Genomic DNA, 23,138 nt, shown 5'->3' with positions numbered 1-23,138 from the left:
AGTTTTCTTTGAAGATATTTATAATGGCTATTTAGAAATCTTTGTCAAACCTGATATCTGGTCATTTACACACGTAGTATAGAGTGTGTGAGGTATTTTTCCAGCATATGAATCTTATGTTTTTGTTTCTTACATGTCTCATAACTTTTGTTGTAAATCACATTATAGATAGTACAGCAATTCGAGGTACTTGTTCCTCCCCTCCAAGGCTTGTAGTTGTTATTGATTTGTATTTGTCTAGTGACTGAGTAAATTATTTGAGTGAAGTATATCACCTACCACACACTTCCTGCTTCAGGAAGATTCTAATGCTGTTTTTTGGCCTTGGGGAGTCTATGATCACACTGGAATGACAGTAGTTTCGGCAGATATCTCCTTGACTCTTTCCCTGACCACATCCAGCCATTAAACTCCAATAATTGCTAGATTATTATTCGATTGTTTTCAGCAATGTCCTGAAGTCTGAATTTCTCAGCAGACTGGTCCAATCAAATATGGACTTCTTTGCAGGAATAGTTTCAGAGGTAGTGTTTGAAATTTGGTCAGGCCTAAGAAGGGCTCCTCCATGCTGTTTCTTCTATGGCTCTGTCTGACAAAATAGCCAGTCAACATTTTAGCTTATATCCCCAAACAATCTACCAGTTTCCTCCCAATTGCCTGTCACTACAATCCCCACTTTTCTGAGCACACTTAGGCTTAAAAATTTTTCAAATTGTGTTGTAAATGAAGTCAGTCCCCTTGGGAAGAGATTCAAATTGATTTTATAGCCTGATTCTCCCACCCTGGGCAAAAATCTATGAGTCATGGTTCTGGGCCTGGGCATAAGGATAATGTCCATTTCTCTCCCTGAGTAACAGTTCCACTGCTTTAGAAGCTGAATAGTGAATAGAAGGGCACAGGTAGTAGCTTTGGGTCTTCTCAGTTTGCCTCTCTCAGCCTGGAATCTCTACCTTACAAGCCAAGGAACAGACAGGCGCCAATATTCTAGTGGAGTTATGCCCAAGGAGTGAGTCACTGTCCTATGTATCAGGGGCTTGAGGTTGTGGGGGTGGAAAGGAAGGAGCTCTCATGTCTCAATTATACTTACACAGAATTTAACTTCAGAACAAGTAGCTGGAAGCAGGATGAAAAATGCTAATGTCCTGCCCTTCCTAGGAGAATAGCACTCTGACTTGGAGCTAGAGGCAACCCTATGTTCTTAGCTGTACAAATCTGGAGTGGATATTGCATATTACTGATATGGAAGGGCAAAGCAGGGTGTGGGTCTTAGTTCAAATACCACAAGCTCTTACTGCTTTTGCCAAGATTTAGTAGATTTTTTTGAATTAATAATATTTCTTCACTTTCTGTATATTTTTCATTGAGCCCAGGAGGTGGAGGTTGCAGTGAGCAGAGATAGCACCACTATACTCCAGCCTGGGTGACAAAGTAGGACTCTTAGAAAAACAAAACAAAACAACAACAACATATACACACACACACACACACACACACACACATAATCTGAATTACTTTGACAAAAGCATCTTTGTGAATTAAACATTATTATATTTGTTTTATAGATGAGAGAGTTATTTTATAGGTGAGAAAGTTATTATTCTACAGTACAAGTCATTGCTGGGAGATGATTTGAGTAGAGTTCTTAAAAATGCAGACTTCAAAGCCCCTTCTCTTAATGTATTCTACTAATTCATTTAATAGCAAAAAAAAGATACAGGAGGAAACTGATTACTTCAGAAAAACATTGAGATAATTTACTCAAGATTTTGAGGTGCAGAGGACTATTATAACACGTATCCTAGAGAGCAGATATTCTGTTTTGTTTTATATTCTTAGTATTGAGGGAATGTCTAGTAATAAGGATTACTTAATAGATTAGTTGTTGAATTAATACAAAATTGAATTTTTGAAGGAAAAATTTAAATGACTCTCTTTTCTCCTTTTCATTTCAGATGGTGATCATTTTGTGATAAGATATGACTATTTCATAGCTGATGAGGGGAAATTCTATGTAGAATTACTGAGGTAATTCTGAAAGACAAGAATACATAGGTAAAGATAAATCAAGTCCAAGAGCAAGTAAGCCAATAAAAGCATTTATAGATTTTATATTGACTTTTGATACTTCAAGGCAATTGTGAACACACAAATAAGTAGCCAGCTTGTAACTACTATGTAACTGCTTAAACTCTATTTCTCATTATCTATATTTGCAAGTTTTCACGCAATTTTAATTAAGCTAATAGCTAAGTTAAACTAAATATTATTTTACTTAATATATAGAAATGTAATGGCTATGTTTTCTATGTAATTATGACATATATGAAATATGTAATATATGTAATATACAACATACACATGTATGTATACATGTATGTGATATGCATGATATACAACATATAATTATGAGATATTATATGTAATATGCAACATAATTTTTATAATAAATCCAACATATTTATATGTAATTATATTTAAATATAATCCATATTATAAAGAAAACATTTTGTGCTAAGGTTGTTGCACACCTTTGAATCTTGATATATCTGTACTTTAAGCAATATTCCAAATATTATACTAATCATTTTATATATACTTTAGGAGTTTAATTTATCTTGAATATTTTTTAAAGTAGTTTTTTTTTTTCTGAGAAAGCATATACCTTTAAATATATGACATCTACACATTTGGCAGTTTATGATGAATGGCACTCTATAATCTGATGTCAGTTAACGAATTTACTGGCATAATACCTAGGTCAATATTTTTCCAAATGTGATACTCAGGTCATATACAAAAGAAATTTCTAAGAGCTTTCCTTGCAAGTAGATCTCTAGGCCTCAACCTATAGCCTTTCCATCAGAATCTCTGGCAATGTGGCTCAGGAATTTATAGTTTTTATTATGCATTCCTAGATGACTCTATGCACTCTCATATTTGACAACCATGGATCAAAGAAAACAAATCCTAATAAATTTATTCTAAATAGCCAACCTATTCCCTAAATACCAAATATTAAGAAGGATGTAGGAAAGAACCTCTGAAGTAATTTCATATTTGTTTTGACAATAGACCTATAAAGCATGGTAAAGTAGACCTATAAACTATGATAAGCAAAGAAACTGATTTCTCCTTTTGAGAGTTAGGTTAAATAGGTAATGGCATATTAAAGAACCAGAATTTGGCTGGGCCCAATGGCTCATGCCCATAATCGCAGCACTTTGGGAGGCTGAGGCAGGTGGATCACTTGAGGTCAGAAGTTCAAGACCAGCTTGGCCAATATGGTGAAACTCCATCTCTGCCAAAAATACAAAAATTATCCAGGCGTGGTGGCATGTGCCTGTAATCCTAGCTACTCAGAAGGCTGAGGCAGAAGAATCGCTTGAACCCAGGAGGCAGAGGTTGAAATGAGCTGAGATTGTGAACTACTGTACTCCAGCCTGAGCAACAGAGTGAAACTCTGTCTCAAAAAGAAAAAATAAACAAATAAAGAACTAGAATTCATCAAAGGTCACTTAAAGCAAAGCACTATACTTATCCACTTTTATAAATACTAATTATGTTTTCACTCATGCTTTTCAGTATTTCAAAATAAAATTGCTCCTCATTTTCATGCCAAAACATCTTTACAAAAATTGTTACAGATTATTTCCAATACCTTTTGCTCAGCAATTTGGCATCAGCACTATTCAGGCAACAATATTCATATGGTAATAGTTAAATTTGTTTTCACTAGGGCCCTCTCAGCCAAATTTTTCATTTCCAGCCTGCACATGCTGAACTCTAGAAAATGTTGTAATTATCTTATTGAATATGTGTATTTCTAAATCAATTAATATCATATATGTTGCCAGGTTTTTTTCCTACTTAAACAGTGAGCATTACTCTATAAATTTGTTTCTTTTAATCTTATTTCACAGGTTACAGTTAGACTGGGTTTGAATTTCAGCTCTTTCTTCTCTTAGCTACATGGCATTGGAAGAACGTTAACCTCTTTGAAACTCACTTTCTTCATCTCTAACATGAAAATAACACTTTAGAGTGTTGTCAGGAGTAAAGATGTTGACTCAGATGATGCATGGAGATGGAGCAGAGTACTTGGCACATAGTAACTGATTCTAGTTTTTATTGGTGCCCAACAAATTACCCCCAACCTATGGAAGCAAACACTTTATATTGTTCCTCATTTGTTAGGCTAGGGCTTGGCTAGGCCATTCACTGTATGGGGCTGTGATATGGTTGTACTCAAATGTCAACTGGGACTGCAGTCATCTGAAAGCCCAAATGGACTGGTATCAAGATGGCTCACTCAAAAGCTAGCACTTGAAGGGGTAGAAAAGTCTGGGCCTCTTGTACCAATTTAGGCATTGACTCCTGCACCTGAAGAAATAATTATCAAAGATGAGAGGCATAGAAGTGTGAAAAAGAAGGAAATAGATAAAATAATGGAAGTAGGCACAAAGTTTGCAAATATGCAAATACCATGTCTCACATTAATGCCCATTGAAGAGCATCCATCATAGAACAGGCACCAATAACCAACTGGACAAGATGACTGTCTTTCTTACTCATCCACAGTGGTGCTGACACAATGAGTCATGAATGAAATGGCTATTGACTCAAGGATAGAGGATTACCCTGACAATGAGATAGAGGACTAAATGAGGATAGAGGACTAAGTAGCATGGGCTTTTGCTTACCAAAAATGATCTAGTTACTGCTACTGCAGAATGCCTTGACACTAGCAGCAATGTGACACCATCCCTGAGGAGACTATCAACTGTCTAATTTCAGTTGAAATCTGGGTTTTCATTTCATACCTACAGAACATTTTTCCAACAGTATGATTATTTACCTGAATCATTGATAATGGTATCACATATAACATTGCCTCACACTAATAGACACTAACAGCAAAGTAGATGTAAGAATGTGTACATATCCACAGAATCCATTGGACCTATTAGACACCTCATCACCCAAAAGCAGTTAATCTGATGAAACAATAGAATAGCCCATTAAGTGGCTTTGCAAAGGCACCAGCTCAGGGATAGCATCTTGTGAGGTTGGGATGCAGTCCCCTAGCATGTAGTTTGTACTCTGAACCAATGTCCCACTCCCAGTCCTGTATCCCCAGCAGAAAAAGTATAAAGGTTTGGAAACCAAAGGTAGATGTAGGGTCAGTGATTTCCACCATCACCCTCAGTGAGTCACTTTCAGAATATATGCTTCCTGTCACTGCCATACTAGGTTGTATTCAAAGTCCTATTTCCTAGGATGGAATGTTTCCATCAGTGTACCACTTTAAGGGTTCTACTATGCTTGAAACTATTACTATCATTGGTCACGTTGAGCTCATGATGCTGGAGGATCAGTAGACAAAGAGTTAACTACACTGGGGTTAATAACCTTGATTTCCATGAGGAATTGGAATTGCTGTTACATGTTGAGATCATGCAAGAATATATCTGGAAAGGAGGAGACTCACTGGGATGGCTTTTGGAGCTTCTACACTCAGTGATAACAGAATCAGCAACTTCAACAACCACAGTCCAACAAGGGCAAGGAAACTAGGGCTTCAAACCCTTAGTTCTGGGATCTCTCCACGATGCATACAACTAGATCAGCTACTGGACAAACATAAGGAAAATTCAAAATGAATAATGGAAGACAGAAAATATTGAACATGGCTTTAGGACCAGCTATAGCAGTGAGAACTATACTTCATTCAACTAACCTCGGTTATTAAATCTTTGCAAGTTTGGCCACTATCTTGAAAATGATTCTGTGATGGATTGGAGGGAATAAGAATAACTGAGAGGTGAAGTGCAAGGAAGTAAATATTAGTGAGGTGTTCCTTGACCAATGGACACAGAAGCTAAAGGACAGATATCTTCTCTACTCCTTTTGGATCAATTCTGAAATGCATACCATAAAGCTCTTCACAGTGAACCATAAAACTAGCCATCGCTGGTGTGGTGAACTCAATAATGCATTATTGCATTTGCTTTTCCTCTTTCCTATTCAATCTTCTTCTTGCTTTCCAAGATTGCTTCATAAATAAACCGCCTCAATAGACAGAGAATTTTGTCTTAGAATCTGCTTTTGGAGGATGTCTAAAACAAATGACTGTCAGGCCTGGATTATTTCACTTGATATAAGACAAAGAGTAAATACTTGAGCGCATGTCAAGTATTTACCCTTTCTTCATTCTTCATGATATGTTTGTTGCACATTGCATGCCTGTATCAAAACATCTGTTTATTCTGTAAATATATACACCTACTATGTATCCACAAAAATAAAATAATTTAAAATAGAAAAAAATATGTAAACAAGTGACGATTAGGTAATCTAAGGTTACCATAAGCCAAAATGAAAGAATTTCTGGAACATGGAAATATTAATCGTGTTGATGCAGTATACTTCTACATAGAGATATGGGAAACTTTCCTTGTTTATTACATCAAGAGTTGGCTCAATTAAATTATGTTTGAAACTTTTAGAAAAGTAATTTATGAGGGCATTTACTTCTCATTACCTCTAATTCTAAGCCTGGAAATGATCACAATATCTAGATCTAAAGAATTCAACACATGATGTATCCAAGTCTGGAAAGATTTCAACCTGACGCTCCCATTTATGTCATTGGGATGCATGCATGAAGAGCCAAATACAATGCTTGGCTGCCCTTTACACAAAGGGAAGGCTCCCTGCTATGGCAAATAGACACTGACACATTCATTTCTGATTTCAAAACACTTTCCAATTATCTCTGAGCATTTCTCAAAAAGCTTGAGAATCTGGTGGCCTAAAACATAGCAAACAAGATGAATTTGGAGTTCACAAACATTGTTTTTAACTTCCTCTGCTCGGTACATTTTTTTGAGCCTTTCACATTGGCATACACATTTCCAGGTTTTTTTGAACAAACAAATTTTAAAACCTCAAAACTATGTTGACATACTACTTTTAAAGATTAGGTGAAGTATGTGATTGCAAATATAATTATTGACAAACTTTCATTATTGAGATTTTCAGATTTGTCACATTCAAATATTATCATGCCTGAAAGTTAAACCTGAAAATTTTTAGAGTTTGAAATAAGTTTTCCAAAAACTCATTATCTATAATTCCCTTACTAACTAAATTTGGAGGGTGCTGACATTTTTTTGTGTTTTCGAATTAGATAGTAGTGAAAACTGTGAAATTTATAACAGAAATTAGATGCTATCATAAACATAAACTTATTTTAAAATTAGTGTATTCTTGACCCATTAAAAGAGAGCTATCATTATTTAAATGATATTCATTTGAATGAATTATGATGATGAGAACGATTATTATAGCTAGTACTTACTGAGGACTTTCTATGTCACAAGCACTTTGCTAAGTACTTTACATATATTATTCTATTTAATTCTTAAACAATTGTTTGAAGTAGATTCTGATATCATCTCCATTTTGTAGGTGCAATGACTCAAGCACAAAGAGATTAAAAATTTTCACAATAATACCCAGCTTGTCAATTATAAAGCAGCAATGAAATTCATTTAAATAACCAAAATAGAGGTTAAAAGTTACTTCATATATCTTTGAGATATGCATTAGTAATTATATCTTTCAATGCAGAGGAATAAGATAAAATTAAATAACTAAAACATATTTTTCTTTTGTATTATGGATATATCGACAGTTCTAAAGTGGCTTTTTTTAAAAAATGAGATTTTTAAAATATGAGTCACAATGTGAAGCGTGACACTGAACCATGGAAAGAACCCTTAAAATATGGAATTTGATTATTAAAACACAATAGGAATTATGTATTTTCTGCAGGACTTTACGCCCTATTGTTGTATCAAGAACATCTGTTCTTAGGCTCTAGTAAACGTGTGTCATCATATTACCAAATGCTAAAAAATATACAAAACTTTAAGCCTTGTTTACAAAAGTTTTTTGCCTTGCAATGTGGTCACACTACTCAAACTTGCATTTTTTTTCCTTTCTCCTTGTACTATCATTGTGTTTGATAAAAGTAACCTTAAGATCCTTAAGTTTATTTAGTATAAAGAGGCTTTCTGGACCCTCTGTAGAATCCTTGGGGATTTTTTCAGTCATCCCTTCCCAGCTGTTCCCTCTCCACATGGCTGTGTTCCAAGAAAATGATGCAAGGCTGTGAAATGGGGCTATGCTTGGGATCCAGCTGACGGGAAAGCATGCCGGGGAGGTCACAGCAACTTCCACATAAACAGAGCTGTGATTTGCCTGTCTCTAAGTTAACAGGATAAGATGTTCTCTTCCAGAGAAGAGGGCACACAGACAGCGCCCAGAATGTTCTGTTCCAGATGTTCTTCCTGTCATTTATGGCACATGAGGAGGTGCCTTTGACGTTTCCCTTCTTTCTTGTTGGTGTGATTCCGTGAGCTTCTTTATGAACTATTTTACCAAGTGATGAATCTTATTGTATTATAATCAAAGCAGGCCCCGCGCACAATTACAAACCAAGCCAGATTCATCTACTAAAGCCTCTTTCCTTTTGACACCTTCAATCATCAACTTTTGCTTTTCTATTGGATTTTGAATATCCTTAAGAGGCACTCAACTGATATTAAGGTATCAGGCCTTGTGCCATGCTTCAGCCTGATGTTTCTCATGACAGTGTTCTAAATCTTATCCCAAACAAAATTCACTAGTGTATTGCCCCTTCCTCCGTGTTCTATAATCACAAAATTTGTGGTATTTAATTGGCAGGTAGTTTTCAATAAGAACTGATGAGCTAATTAAATTCAAATGTTAGGAAGGCCATCTAGAAATAATTGGTTATGCCAATAAGCAAAGCTAAGAGAGAGACTTCAAAGCCATACTTGACAATGGAGAAGACTGTATTTGCAACTACATCAAGTTTCTGGTATTCCTTGGCTAATGCCTTCTTCGCGTTGTGGTTATGTAATTACATATTTTCACTCCTGTTAGAGAACCCTAAAAACATTTTTTAAAATTCTTAATAAGTTATTGTCTCTATTATACAGCAATTTTGTCTGTAGCTTAGATTTTGTGATGGAAAGAAATTCCCAGAGCATTGTAATCTAGGTCTTAGCCTTTATAGTCTGTCCAGTTTGCTCAGTTAAACCTCAGCTATAAGCTTACCTCCAACTTTTTCTTTACCAAAATAAAAAACTAAGTTAGGGTAGGTAAGGGGGAAGGGACCACTGAGCAGAGAAATAAATCCTATTCCCTTCAAAATTTCTGGACATTTTTAAAGTATGATTTTAATTAATAATCTGACTGGCTCTAAGGTAGTGTTCTACATTAGCCAGAGATGATGAATTATTCTTATGGAAAAAAAATTGTTAGGCTCAGTAGCTTAGCCCAGGGGAAAATGATAGAACCTACAGTCAGAAAAAAATGTATATTTACCTCTCAGCTCTGCCACTTTTAGCTATGTGGACTTGATCCTGTTAGTTACCTCTATAGGTCTCAGTTTTCCTGCTGGTAAAACAGGTAAAATAAAATCTACTCATCAGGATTGCTACAAAATTAAATCAAATTCTATGATATGTTATATATAAGGATCTTTGTTTATTAGCATATACTTAATTTTAAAAAAAGAAATACAGAAAAGAGAAAATAAACAATAAACAACAAGGCTGAAACAAATATATGACCTTAAATGTTCTCTGGGGAATGGCATGTTTTACAGTGTGCATCCACTTTAGGGCTGTATGATCCACCAACCCAAATGGCCATCAAAGATAGACTGGACAAAGAATATGTGGCATATATACACCATGGAATACTATGTAGCTATAAAAAACGATGAGTTTGTGTCCTTTGTAGGGATTTGGATGAATCTAGAAACCATCATTCTCAGCAAACTGACACAAGAACAGAAAACCAAACATCACATGTTCTCACTCATAGGCGGGTGTTGAATAATGAGAACACTTGGACTCAGGGAGAGGAGCATCACACACTGGGGTCAGTTGGGGGTCTAGGGGAGGGACAGTGGGGGGTGGGGAGGGATCATGTGGAGAGAAATGCTGGCTATAGATGAAGGGGGAATGGAGACAGCAAACCACCTAGTTATATATGCACTTAGCAACAACCCTGCATGATCTGCACAGGTACCCCAGAACCTAAAGTACAATAAAAAAGAAAAAAGAAACTAAAGATTAAAATAAAAAGACTGTCACTCTGATGTAACATACAAAAACTTCTGTGATCCAGTCTCTAGCCTCTTTCCAGCCTCTTCTTCCAAAGCTTTATTCTTCCATTCTAAAGTTGTGTCATTCACAACAAATTGCCTTGATTTGCTGAATTCCCCGGCCAAATCACATCTCATTACTTTTGCATAAGCCATTCCTTCTGCCTAGAAACTATTTTTCCATCTTAATCTCCTGCAGACGAAGCTAAGACATAACTTATGTGTGAAGCTTTATCTTCCTTCCCAACTCACACATGCACACACACACACTCCCTAAATACATATACACTGGCTCAATCTTTCATTTGTGCCCATGCTATACCACAAAGATTCTAAAAATGAGGTTAAGCCTGTATGGATTCCATGCATGACCTGCAGGAAATCTAAACCCTCTTGAAATTGTATGTAACATTTTCTTGGTAAATACCAGTGCACATTTTTTTTTTTGCTGGAAATAGGGATGGCAGCTTTGATCATATTCTCAGTAGGGTCTCTGATCCAAGACAATTAAAGGACACTGTCACACCTTTACAATGGAAATCGTTACTGCATGGCAATAATGTTTGCAGAGATCAAGTGTTATTAATTTCTGTTTTCTAAGCTTCTAACATTTACTAAATACTGAAAAGATACTTGGTAGATGATTAATTGCATTTGCAAAAGAACATTCTCAGGGTACTGCAAATTATAGTCACAATGTAATATACAACATTAAAGCTTGGGTGATGCAGTTTACAATTTGCTAATAATTAGTGCTTTTTCTACATACAAAATTAATTATAGCATAATAAAATCCAATAGCATTTGTTCTTAATTCTCCTCTGATCTGCATTCTGTTGTTTATTCTCATTTGTTCTGATAAGGTCCCTTGTCTCTAATGTTGCTTTCTAAAGGGTAAGAAATAAATCAATGGTACTTAGCTTTTCTAACCATCTGGTCTGGCAAACATCCCAAAATTAATGTTTAAATCTGGGTGCAGTTCATGTATTTTTGTCTTATCTTAGGGAACATCTCTGGAGGTAGGGAATGAAGAGTAGGACTTCCTCTCTAATTTCAGTGAGCAATTTGGCCCTTTTATACATATCCCTCTGTAAATATTGTAGATTTCCATTACATGTTGTGTGGTTTAGTTACTCAGCAAAGGCCACGGTCAGTTCAAAAACTTCCACTTAGGACACTTTCTTTTATGTTTTTGAGAAGAAGTTAGCAAACTTTTTCTCACAAAAGGCCAGATAGTAAATATTTTAGGCTTTGTAGGCCACAGAGTTCCTGTTGCAATTATTCAACACTGCTGTTGAAGTGTAAAAGCAGCCATAGAATATACGTAAACACATAGGAGTGGCTGTGTGCTGATAAAATTTGTTTATAAAAACAGGCAATAGGCTGGAGTTTGCTGATCCCTCTTTAGAGTAAAGCTTTTTGCAAAACCATTAATGGATTCCTTGATAATTTTCAAGTTTCCACTGTGTAAGTTTACTAGTTGTGTAATGTAGAGGGAGTTGTGTAATGTTTTTGAGGCCCAGTTTACTTATTTGTAAATCAACAATAAAAACACAATCCTGAAGGATTATTTGGAAGACTGGATAATTTGAAGGATAATTTGAAAGATTATTTGGAAGTTTATTTGGAAGATAATATGTTTTAGCATGCATGGAATCCTTACTCATACTTAGTGCTTAGTAAATAATGATGATAACGTTCCATTAGAACCTCTCTACTTGAATCTGCTTGGCCATGCTCATCAAAAACTAGCAGCTCATATATACTGAGGGCTTACCATAAGAAGAATTAAGGACTCTATAAAGACTATTTCGTTTAATCCTCACAACAATATTACGAGGTAGGCACTACTGTATTTCCATTTTCCAGAGAAGAAAATTGAGGTATAACTATATTGTAAAATTATTCCAAATTCACACATCTAGTAATTCACAGAGCCAAGATTTAAAGTTTTCATGGTGGAATTATTAAATAGGCATAATTATTTAATTAATAGTCACTTGGGGGAAAGATAGCAAAATGGGCAAGTGTAATAAGCTATTCCCATTTTACTATAGGAGGGCTATTTCTTTTTAAATGGCCAAAAGTTCTTTGATACTTCTCCCAAGAATATGGTGGTCTATAATCCCCTTCCCTTGAATCTAGGAGGGCTTACAACTGGTTTGGCCAATGGAATATGATGGAAATGAGGCTGTGTGACTTCTGAGCCTAGGTCAGAAAAGGCTTTGAAGCCTCTTCCTGGCTCTCTTGGGGCGTTCACTCTGGGGAAGCCTGCTGCCATGGAAGAGGTCCACCTGTAAAGGCACCCATCCTGAGTTCACAGCAGCAGCCAGCAGCCAGCAGCTAGCATGTGGTTGAACTATCTTTTATGTCTATCCCAATTTTGTCTTCAGGTGACTGCAACCCCAGTCCTCATCTGACTGCAGCTGGATGAGAGACTCCAAGCAACTGTCTAGCTAAGCCCTTTCAAAATTCCTGACCAGGAACTCATGAGCAAAGTATAGCAATCATGCAGAGAGACGGTTTTAACTTCCTCCCTCTCCCTGATACTCACCTTCAGCTGTCATGACCCTTACTTCTCTGGAATATCTTTTCATCTCCATTTTCGTGCTACTACTCTATTTCCAGCTAATATTATCTCCTCTTAAACAAATATAAAAGCCTTCTGGTTTTATCCATACCTTTGATCTCTCCCCAGTATCATTTAATTTGAAAATTAATTCTTCTAATACATGTGTGATACTAAGATTCATTTTATTGAAAGAGTGTATTAGTTTTCATGCTGCTAATAAAGACATACCCAAGACTGGGTAATTTATAAAGGAGAGAGGTTTAATGGACTCACAGTTCCACATGGCTAGGGAGGCCTCATAATCACAGCGGAAGGCAGTGGAGAATCAAAGGCACATCTTACATGGTGGTAGGCAAGAAAGGTTGTGCAGGGGAACTCCCATTTAAAAAACCATCAGACCTCATGAGACTTATTCACTATCATGAGAACTGTATGGGGGAAACTGCCCCCATGATTCAATTATCTCCACCTGGCCCCACCCTTGACAAATGAGGATTGTTACAATTCAAGGTAAGATTCAGGTGGGGACACAGACGAACCATATCAAAGAGAATCAATGCTGCCTTGTATAATTAACAATATTACTCTAACCCAGATTTCTTTGGTTAGATCATAAAAGGCTATGTTCCTTCCTCCTGGTTCTCTAGGGATGCTCACTTTGGGAAGATGGTCACCATGTAAGAAGTCTCTGGGCTCCCTCATTTAACTAAAAATTCCATTTTTGAACCCAGATTTCCAGAACCCTCATATTGCGACCCTAGACTGCTTTTCTCATCTTACCCTGCAGTGTTCCCTCCATGCATTATCAGGTCCTATATTTACCTTCTGTGGCCGTGAAATTGATGAAGACAAGAATGACCTGTGGATGCTGCTTGGTCATTGAGTGTATCTAGATAATAAGAAAGCAAATATACAAAAAGGATTCTGGGATTTCATAGATGAGTAAGATGTGATACCTCCCATGGAAATCCTAACATCAGGTGAGAGAATTCATTTGAACAAAAACACTCTTTCAATAAAATGAATCTTAGTATCACACATATATTAGAAGAATTAACTTTCAAATTAAATGATACTGGGGAGAGATCAAAGGTATGGATAAAACCAGAAGGCTTTTATATTTCTTTAAGAGGAGATAATATTAGCTGGAAATAGAGTAGTAGCATGAAAATGGAGATGAAAAGATATTCCAGAGAAGTAAGGGTCATGACAGCTGAAGGTGAGTATCAGGGAGAGGGAGGAAGTTAAAACCGTCTCTCTGCATGATTGCTATACTTTGCTCATGAGTTCCTGGTCAGGAATTTTGAAAGGGCTTAGCTAGACAGTTGCTTGGAGTCTCTCATCCAGCTGCAGTCAGATGAGGACTGGGGTTGCAGTCACCTGAAGACAAAATTGGGATAGACATAAAAGATAGTTCAACCACATGCTAGCTGCTGGCTGCTGGCTGCTGCTGTGAACTCAGGATGGTTGCCTTTACAGGTGGACCTCTTCCATGGCAGCAGGCTTCCCCAGAGTGAATGCCCCAAGAGAGCCAGGAAGAGGCTTCAAAGCCTTTTCTGACCTAGGCTCAGAAGTCACACAGCCTATCTAATATAAAACCACTATTATCATGAAAAGCACTCTTTTGTGTACAACTCAGTTCTCTTGCACCTCTCTCATGTTATCATATTAGGCTGCAAAAACCTCAACCTGATTACATTCAACTCCGATTACTCTACATCTACACTCAGCTGGACATGGCTGGAAAAAAGCACCCAACTTAAATGTATTTGCCCCACTACCAAATGGGTCCCTAATAGTGCTCAGAATTATTGATGTTTCTCTGTACCCCAATCTGCCAGTTTGTTATGCCTCAGAAAGGTGACCTTTCTTGTAAAGAAGCAAGGACGTAAATAATTTTGGTAGCATGTTCGGTTATGCTTTTGTTGGGATGTCTTAACAAATGAATTTTAAAACCCTATTTTAACAACTTGGTATAACCAAGTAAATAACAACAACAACAATATCTCTCTCAAAAAGTGCATTTGCATATTTACATGTCTTCAAAAATAAAGAGAAAGTACATAATATTTAGGAATATGATATAAAACTCATTTTTACAAGTTACAGCTGCCTGATAGCTCATAAGTGATGAAACTATATAAGGCCATCTCTATTGAGTAAAAACATTTGTGATTTCACATTTCCCACATTATTTACTCTGTTTATAAGAATTGTTTAAGATGTTTTAACTTTTAAAAACAATTTTAATGGTATTTTATTTAACTATCAAAACTAAATAGATATACCTGTACAGCTTGGAAATGCTAAGCTTTTATTTAACACAAACATCTTTTGGAATCTTTTTTAAATTGGTAGCTGAAAAACATTTTTGTGTAACTCAGAGCATACATCATAAATTCTGTGTTTTGTTTTCAAATAGTCATAAATAACTCTGCCTTAAATCTTTCCACATTACAGAAATTTTTTGTGGGTGTAATATAATTGATCTCTGAATTTAAATATATATACTCATAAATGTATTCAACATTTAGGCCATTTTAGGGACAGAAATCAACAGTAGAACCATCATAATTTCAAAAATAGATTTCCCCAACTTGCAAAATTCCAAAAATCACTAGGAAGTTTCAAATTTTAAGCTCACAGCATTCATATTAATTATGTACACATTTAATCAATCTCACTTTCCATATGAATATGTTTACCTCCTTTAAAACTGTTTAATAATGTTTTTCTAATGAAAAGAGAGAACTTGTATTTGTTCAACAATCTACTAGGAAACAGCATTTAGTTAATTCTTATAATAATTCCTTGGTATTGGTATTGTTATCTCACTTTATAGTTGTTGAACTAAGTTTTAGAAAAGTTAAGACACAATTACTCATTTTTGGTAAGAATCATAATACAAGAGAAAGATAAAGAAAAGTGAGCTGCTGGAATGCACAAGAAGCCAAGGCAGCATTACAGCATTTAGATGGGGGCAGAAGACAACAAAAGGGATGGAGAGACCAGAGAAGAAGCCAGTTACTGGGACCTGGGTACAAACTTGGGCATGTGATTCTGACTTCATCAATCATGGTATCACATCCTATGGCCATGGTATATATGTGTGTGTAATTTTTTTTTTTATGCAAGGGCATACAGGAACTCTTCCATTCCCACAGGGTCACTGAAATGGGAATGATATGAACTCAAGGAGGCTATTTATGATTATATCATTTACAGCATGAAGAAACGTTACCTGGAGTGGGAGTAATGAGACCAATAGAGATAAGAGACCCAGAGAAATCTTGCTTACATTGCTTAAATCCTGTCAGTCTTGTACTAGAGTCCTGTTAATACAAAATAATAATAATAATAATCCCTTTATTTATTATGTTTGTGTCAACTTCAACAAAAAGAAACTTGACTAAGAGACAATATAATAATTAATGTGTGATTAAGAAAGAACTCTCCACCACGGGGAAAGTGGAAAGGATATGAGTCCCTTTTTATGATGCGATGCCATGTCTTTTAAATAAGCCACACTTAATGTTCAACAAAAAGAGAATAAGGAGGATTCACAAGAGAACACAATCCATTTTTGATTGCTGAGAAGATACTTTTAGTCATTAATGACTGACTGAACAACAATTGGGGACACATACATGGTTACTGGCCAGTTTGTGGTGATAACATTGTTCCCTGTATACAGCGAGTGGCAAGTGCATTTATAAAACTTGCCATCATGGCTGCTAAATTTCTGAGTCTAGATGTGTGCCTCTCAAAGAAGTCTTTGAGGGGTTATTATGAAATAAAACAAAATTAATATTATTCTTCTGAGTTCTCAAAGGCAGACCTATTGAATTATAGTTATAGAAAGGGAGGCTTAAACTCAGCAATAAGAATGTCTCTCTTGCATTCTTCATCACTAGAAGTTTCCAATAAGATTCTCAGGAAAATTTAGAGAGTATTCTTGAATTGAGCAAGCGGATAACACAGAGATGATTCAAATGTGGTATGATGAACTTCTACAATGGTTCCAACTCTAAACTTCAATTATTCTAGCCTCCAAGACCTACACATAACTGCGCAAAGTGCAAATTATTCAATAGTAATCTAGAATTCTGAATAGTTAGCATTTCCCCACTGTTTGATATTTGTATAAAGCACTCTTAGCAGTATGAATAACTAGAATGCTTCAAAGCAATATGTTTTATTGCTTTATCTTTAAAGAAACCGTGTCAGACATTTAAAATGAATGGTTGCTATCAGGAAAATGGATCTCGAGACACAAGAAATAAAACACAATGACTTCCTTATTTGGGGTAAGTCTCCTTGTACTAAAAAGAAAAAGTAAGAGTATAGGAAAATGTTTTCCAGAAAATTACATTTTCCCAAAGGTTATTTTAAATTTTAATAATTTAATCAACCATCTGACTCTGATTTCAAGTCAAATGTCGCAGAGATTCATTTTATTATAAATAACAACAACAAAACTTTGTAGTCATGTAAACACTGGTGACAGAGAATAACACCACTAATTACACTGAGTAGAAAACAGGAGCCAAGTAAGGGAGAAAGACTCTTTATGTCACTCATCAATTTAAAAGTGTTTTTCACCCCAGGACCATCCTGAAGCCAAAACTGGGGAAAACATTTATTACTCTCACAAACAAAAATATCTATTCCATTTCTTGCATGCTGTGTGTGTCTCTGACATTTGGTTTCTGTCTAAGTTTCTAAAGAAAGGCCTTATTTGGAGCAAAATATATTTTTTGTGGGCATTGATGTGAACTTCAGGTCTGGGTTATCAATGACCTAAATTGAGAGAATAGAGGTGCTGTATAGACAAGGAGAGAAAAGAGAGCATACAGCTGTCCTATGCAGTTGCTCTGTTCACAGTGAGGATTGAGCCATTCTAATCCCTTTGGATTTTTTATCTACCAAAACAGCTTGGGCCCATCAGCAAATTGCAGTGGCATATGGTCCAGGTTTACGAGTAATCTGGCACATGATTAAGGCAAGAGGGATGTCATCTTTCAGCAAATACTGAAAGTATTGTAGGAGAATTTGGTAGGGTTTTAGAATTCAAACTGACAAAATTATAATTACTAAGTACTTCCTTAAATCAACAATTTCTATATTAAAATGAAAACTTTACTTGTTAGAAGTTACCCTGGGGAAAAAATAATGTCCAAGATATTAAGAAATAGGAGTTTTGTTTCTCAAATTTAGAATCAATAGCTTGTAAGCTACTGATTCAGGATCTTATGTGGCTACACACCATGCTTGTGTTTCAGGGTGGACCAAGTTTACATTTCTCTGCAGTCAGATTACCATTGTGCCAACAACTATTCTAAGGTCCCAGTGAAATAATTTCAAATTATTGAAATTATTTTATATAATTTTATATATTTTATGTAATGTATAAACTATATATACTGGACATTTCAAAAAGAGATAAGATGTGAAGACAAGTACAACAATAACTTGTGCCTAATTTAACCTCAACAATATTTCTCAAACTAAAGTAAGTATCCAGCTACAGAAGTGGTTTTCATTCTTGGATGCACATTAGAATCATCTGGGAAGATTATAAAAGTATTAATGCTACCCACAGAGATTCAGATTAACTTGTCTTCAGTGAGGACTAGGCATTAGCATTTTTAAAAGGTACCCTAATATTTCCACTGTTCACCCAGAGTTACAAGTCTTTGAATTGGGGTAACACTCCAGTGTACCAGGTGGTACACAAAACGACCGGATAAAAACTAAACACATCTTTCTGGAAAATCCATCTTTCTCAAAAATTTTTGGAGAAGAAAATGTTTTGTTACTTTTTGTTTCACTTAGATTATTATACATGTAAGACATAAAATATACCTTATGTCTTATACATATAAGTTTAAGATAGATGTAAAATATACACATAGTAAAATATGAGAAATGGGAATAAGAAGAAATGATGAATAGGTAAGAACAAAAAGGTGAGTAAATTCTAAGTCTCACTGAGGTTAGGAAAGAAGGATATTAAAAGTAGAAATGAGATAGCTAGAGGTGTATGGTTTTCAAGCAAAACCATGTCCCAGTACTCTAAGAGGAATAAGTGCATTCATTCATCTTTTCCTTCCTTCATTAGCCATTTTTAAAAACTAAAATAATACCTAGGGATATTATGCTTTCATTGAGACTAATTTCGAATTTTAAATTTCTCCCATATGTTTACTTATACATAGAAATCTAGTAACTACATACTGAAATATTTATCTACTCATCAATTTAGACATATGTATGTGTGTTCATTTATTTGAGCTTATCTTCTAATCATTGGGAAAACATTTTTTTAAAGGACGTGTAATGCTAGACTGCATTTATGTCTAAATAAGTGTAGCAGTTGCAGGTATGATCACACAGGCTTGGCTTGGATTCTATTTTTTTTAACAGATTATTTAATATTTATGACTATGAGGACCCTCAATAAACACTCCAAGTGGCAGAAAGAAAATAGGTAAAATCTTCTCTCTCGTTTTGCTTAATATCACAGTGGTCTTTAGAACAACAACACAGCACCAACACTTTTTCAAGTTTTCAGGTTGTTCTGGGCATTATATGCTTACTTTACCAAGCTCTTCCTTATTTGATTAAAGCTGACTAGAACCAAACAAAGCCATGACCACATAATTCAATATACGTATGACAGGATTAAATTTCCCTGAACTTGTACTATCAGCATCTATCATGTGAGAGACAAGCCAAGTTTAATTTCATTGTCTTCTAGTCTTTTGACTTTGCAAGTAATGTCAATACTCCGTTCAGAAGGATTCCAGCAATGACTTCTGCCAACAATCTTCCTCACTTTTCTCCCATTATCCCTTCAGGGTTAATTAATCTAAAAGTACTTACTAATCCATCATAACTGCAGCTTTCAGGGGAGAAAAAAATAGGAGTTTGATTTCACTCTAATCAAAGCAATTTTTGCAAAAACTCTTGCTAGGTAAAATCAACCAGTGACTATTTGGACAGCTGCAAAATCACCATAGCAACATTGTCACCTCGTCATGTCAAGACCTGTGCACTGCCTGGGCTTTTAGGAGAGCTACTGTATTCAGTGCTACAAACTGATGCAGATGAATAGACGTGAGAGGTTCATGACTATGTTCAGTTAGGAAAAATGTCTCATGTCTTAATTTAAAATATTAATGTGGAATATTTATATTATTTGGAAATCCTCACAACCATAAATCCTATGCATTGGAGCAATGCTTTGAGTAAGCTAAAAAGTTCACTGATGGATGGGAGGAAAAATGAGAGAACTAGTGGCATCAAGGCAATTTCCCACAGTGAAAGGATCCAAGTTTCTTGCTCCATTTGGCAAAATCGAAGTGGATTTTGACGATTTGCATGGAAAGTTATTTAGGTGGGCAAGAGCTGTTTGGTAGTCTGGATTTTTTAAGTGAGAAAGCAAAAAGATCACAGCAGCAGGAAATTGCAGGCTGGGAGAGAATTCGTGGTAAAAGGTTTGGAAGTGATTTTCCTGACTTCCCCATGAGTCATGCACATTCTAAAGGTATTAGAGCGAGTCTTGGAGAAGTGAGCTACTTGTCCCCAACAAAGATGTTTCCAGGGCTAATAGAGAATAACTTAGAGTCAAACCATATAGTCAAGAAAGCCAAGAGGAGACTAAGACACAGGATCCCACAGCAAGCCCATGGAAAGAATAAAATATCAGATGGAGGTAAGATAAATGGGTTTACTGATAGAGATCACATCCAGAGCTAACAAAACTTTGAAATCTTAAAAAAGTCTTATCCACTATTTGAATACAGATTCCTGTACTTCTAGTTATCTCATCGCTACTGTTAACATCCTGCTTCAGTGAGACTTAGAAATTTACTCGCCTTTCTATTCTTACCCATTCATCAGTTTCTTCTTGTTTCCATTTCTTATGTGGACAATAATCCGCATTGAATCGTCCGTTTGACTATTCCTCAATTTGTATGCCTCCTCCTGCTGCATCTGCCTACCATAATCTCAATCTGGCCAACACCACAATCACTACCACCTAAAATGGAAGAGGTGGGAATAAAATGTAGAACTGTGCAGATCTGTGTCACTGAAAATTCCAGTAAATTTTGTCCTAGAAGCTGGCTTAGGCTTGAGACTGAACTTAGGTTTCCTTCCCATCAAATGGAAACAGCCAGGCTCACAAAAATCCTGATTCACTTGTTAATATCTCGTAGAGAGATAAAGAGCGGCCCTACTCTGTTATTTTTCATGTAGAGAGATAAGAAGCACAATCAGGCCAGGCACAGTGGCTCACACGTGTAATCCCAGCACTTTGGGAGGCCAAGGCGGGCAGATCATGAGGTCAGGAGATCGAGATCATCCTGGCTAACATGGTGAAACCCTGCCTCTACTAAAAATACAAAAAGTTAGCTGGGCATTGTGGCACGTGCCTGTAGTCCCAGCTACTAGGGTGGCTGAGGCAGAAGACTTGCTTAAGCCTGGGAGCTAAATGTTGCAGTGAGCCGAGATCACGCTATTGCACTCCAGCCTGGACAACAAAAACAAAATTCTTCCTCAAAAAAAAAAAAAAAAAAAAAGATAATATTGCTACAGGTTTATCCTTTGGCCAGTCCTCCTAGATAATATAATAATGCTAATGGTGTCAATTGCTACTAAGTATGAAATAATTCCTAAATATACATATCTAGCCAAGATTTTTCTCCTCGTCTCTAGACTTTTAAATAAAACTACCTGTGAGAATTTCCACTTGAATGCCTAAGAAGACACTGTAAATGGAACGCATCTCAAACTGAACCCATTAGTTTTCCTCCCAATCTTTTTCTCTTCCCAGACTACCCTGCTATCTAGGTGGATGGCAGCACCCGTATGCATCACTGAAATCAGGAACCTAAATGTCATCTCTGACCTATCACCTTCCTTTACTCTCCTATCTCTTATCAAATTTTTCACCAATCTCAATTAATTCTACTGTTAAAATATTTCTTAAATTACTGACACTTATCTGTGTCCACTCTGACTACCTTCAGAAATTTATTAGTTCTTACTTTGTTTACCATGAAAACCTCTTAACTGATCTTCCTATCTGTACCTGTAATCCGCTTTAACCTGCTTGCCACACTGCCACCACTTTGATTTTTCTAAACCTTACAATGGCTTCACTCACAGTGACTTCAGGTATGGTTCTTCATAATAATTATCTGTCTGCCCAGTTTTTGCACTTGTTATATACCAGTTATACTCAACTAAAAAGTACTGGTTGAGCCAAGCCTCTCAAACTTTTGCACTTGCTTCTTCCTCTCCTTAGAGGGACTCTTCTACCCACTCCGTTTTTCAAATTAGTCTCATGTGGCCTCAATATTGGCTCCCTCTGAGAGTCTTCCAGATGGGTTTAGGTGGCCCTTCTTACAAGCCATCTCTTTTTTCTTCCGAAAGAGAGCTTGTCATCCTGTACTGTAATTGCAAAGTTACTCTCCATCTCCACTACTAGACTATGCTGTGAGACCTCTTTGCATTCATGGTGCCTAGCATGAGTTTTTGCACAGAGTAGGCACTCGGTGAAGCTTTGTTAAAAATAATTAAATGGACAATTATTAACCAACTAGAAATAATGTCTAATATAACAGGTAAAATACAAATGAATAATATATTTTTAAAAAATAACATTTCTTTTTCATAAAAAGGTTTGAATTCATTTGAGAGATTTAAAAATCCTGCAGAAGAGCTAAAATTACTTGGCCAAACTCTGCTCCATGGCTCAGGGCTTCACCATGTAACACCTGTAGCTTAATTTTTTTGTCGTTATTTATTATTTGATCATTAAGTCATATCCTGCTGTTTGTTATGGCCATATTAAGGATGTGTTTATGCAGTAACTCAAGTGTTCAGAAACACATACCATCGATTATAAAGTTCCTTTTCTTGTACAGCCACCTGCCTGCTTGTTGTGATCTTTTTTCTCTCCTTTTGTGTTTCTGAAATACTTTTAAACTAGATACTATTATGCAGAATCTCAATACTATATTTTTTCTGTTCTTTTGCACTGAAAGGATAGGCAATAGTTTCTATCTTTTTTAGCCCATTTGTGAAATATAATATTTTACATTTTGTTTAAAAGACAAACAGTAAAAGAGAAATTTGATAGGGATCAAATTGAGGTGAAGAACAAAAGCTTCCTGCTTTAGCCATGTCATCCCAATGGAAAGTATAAAATGGCCAGTTACTAAGAAAAAGTCTAAATAAACCTCAAAGAGGAGATCTGATATAACACTGAACAAATGCATGTCTCATGATTATTCTTTTCCAACAATGAGGAAACCCACTGAAATATTGCACATTCATATTCGGAATGAGAGA

At 35.9% G+C, this 23,138-nt stretch overlaps 1 long non-coding RNA gene across 1 annotated transcript; it reads right to left on the bottom strand.

Moving 5' to 3' along the window:
* Positions 1-1,525: 1,525 nt before the first annotated feature.
* On the bottom strand, positions 1,526-21,075 carry LOC119469906. The gene is made up of 2 exons (XR_005198765.1): positions 16,018-21,075; positions 1,526-2,031 (listed from the first exon to the last, which is right to left on the bottom strand). It is a non-coding gene; the product is annotated as an uncharacterized LOC119469906 (long non-coding RNA).
* Positions 21,076-23,138: the final 2,063 nt, after the last annotated feature.

The sequence above is a fragment of the Cebus imitator genome, unplaced genomic scaffold (assembly GCF_001604975.1).
Source record: "Cebus imitator isolate Cc_AM_T3 unplaced genomic scaffold, Cebus_imitator-1.0 Scaffold988, whole genome shotgun sequence".
Classification (NCBI taxonomy): Eukaryota; Metazoa; Chordata; class Mammalia; order Primates; family Cebidae; genus Cebus; species Cebus imitator.
This window is presented reverse-complemented; position numbering and strand designations above follow the sequence as displayed.